The sequence below is a fragment of the Desmodus rotundus genome, chromosome 2 (assembly GCF_022682495.2).
Source record: "Desmodus rotundus isolate HL8 chromosome 2, HLdesRot8A.1, whole genome shotgun sequence".
Lineage (NCBI taxonomy): Eukaryota > Metazoa > Chordata > Mammalia > Chiroptera > Phyllostomidae > Desmodus > Desmodus rotundus.
Genome location: NC_071388.1, coordinates 104420893 through 104422796, shown reverse-complemented (window position 1 = coordinate 104422796; position 1904 = coordinate 104420893). Strand labels below are relative to the sequence as shown.

The 1904-nt window shown below is 41.8% G+C and overlaps 1 pseudogene; it reads left to right on the top strand.

The window, feature by feature from the left end:
- The first annotated feature begins 336 nt into the window (after positions 1 to 336).
- Positions 337 to 962, top strand: LOC139440751 (small ribosomal subunit protein eS6-like; annotated as a pseudogene).
- Positions 963 to 1904: the final 942 nt, after the last annotated feature.

The window sequence follows — 1904 nt, the reverse complement described above, 5'->3', positions numbered from 1 at the left end:
ATTTATTTATTTTTAGAGAGAGGGGAAGAAAGTGAGAAAAAGAGGGTGAGAAACAGCTAAGTGAGAGAAAAGCATTGATTGGTTGCCTCTTGCATGTGCCCCAACATGGGACCAAAACTGCAACCTGGCCATGTGCCCGGACTGGGAATCAAACTGGTGACCTTTTGCTTTGCAGGATGATGCCCAACCCACTGAGTCACACCAATCAGGGATAGAATCATTATGCAAATGTGCCATTTATCTACACGGTACATATTACTCAGAGTCAGCATTTACAAAAATAGTCTCAAAAGAATGGTGGGTGGGTTACAATTCCTCACTGTTACACTGTTATGGATGAAGGAGGACTGGAGAAAAAAGGGTAAATCTGTTTGAGGTTGCATCGCAGATGCCATTATCAGTGTTCTCAACATGGTCATTGTAAAAAAGGGGGGAGAAAGATATTCCAGGCCTCGCCAATCCTACTGAGTTCCATCGCCTGGGGCAAAAGGAGCTTGTAGAGTCTTCTGCAAACTTTTTGATCTCTAAAGAAGATGATATCTGCCAATACAGTTTGGAGCAACAGTAGGTTTACAGTTGTTCATATGGAATATAATACAATAATTAATAAATAATAATATGATAATAAACTTTATGTTTCACATACTCACAACTATAAACCTACTTTTGCCCCACCCTGTACATTGTGAGAAACCCCTAAACAAAGAAGGTAAGAAACTAGGACCAAAGCACCCAAGATTTAGCATGTTGTTACTCCATGTGTCCTGCAACACAAACATCAGTATATTGCTCTGAGGGAACAACACGCTAAGAAAAATAAGGAAGAGGCTGCAGTATATGCTAAACTTTTGGCTAAGAGAATGAGGAAGTACAAAGAAAAATGCCAGAAACAGATTGCCAAAAGATGTAGGCTGTCCTCCCTGAAAGCTTCTAGCTCTGAGTCTGAGTCCAGTCAAAAATGAGATTTTCTAAGAGTAACAAACAAGAACAGACAGTAAAAAATAAATAAAATAAAATATTTGTGGCTTGCTATTGAACAATGATGTTTCTGGGTATAAAATTCTAGTGAGACATTTCCTTTCACAGAGAATTTCAAAGGCATTAACATCTTATGCCTTGAATGTTGCTAGGAAGAGGGCTGAAGCCAGTCTTATTATTTTTTTTTTAATAATAGCAGCTTTATTGACATATATATTCTGGATACTAATACCTTATCAGATTATGATTTACAAATATTTTTCCCGATGTACAGATTCTGAAGATGGTGGTGAGATAGGTGGGAGCGGAGTCCACCTCCCCCTGCACATGGGTGAAACACCTAGCCGATCTACTGAGGAACACAGCAAACAGCCAACAGTACCCTATAGGAGATCGTTCTGTGTGGCATGGACCCAGCTCCCACTCGAAAAAGCCAGTGCAGAGCGAGGTCCGACACACAGGACGCACGCCCACAGATAGGTTCTCCTGTGGGGAATCAGGCCTGCATTGTATCTAGGCTGCTATGAGGCTTGCTTTTGCTAAAACTCTGCCACCCTGGATTGAGGCAGCAAGCATTTACTGCATATCTTTCAAGTAACTTCCTAAAATCTATGCTAAACCTTCCCAGGACGGGTGTAACCAGTTCAACCACTTTTCCCTTTACATTTGCAAATATCCTTCCTTTTTGATGTAATCAGTAACATCCTCTCCTCTGTTTTCTGTAAAAGGTAACCACCTAAAGTGAACCCGTGCATAGTAAATGAGGACCATCCTCATACAATGTGCCCAGAAAGCAATAAATGCCTGTCAAGGCAAGGGTCTGCACGTTCTCCTCTTGAGAGAGTGGCTGAGGCACTCTGAGGCGCTCTCTCTCACTTGGAGAGAGGCCATGCTGTCCCTTTTCTCCACAGGATTTCTGTAGTCCG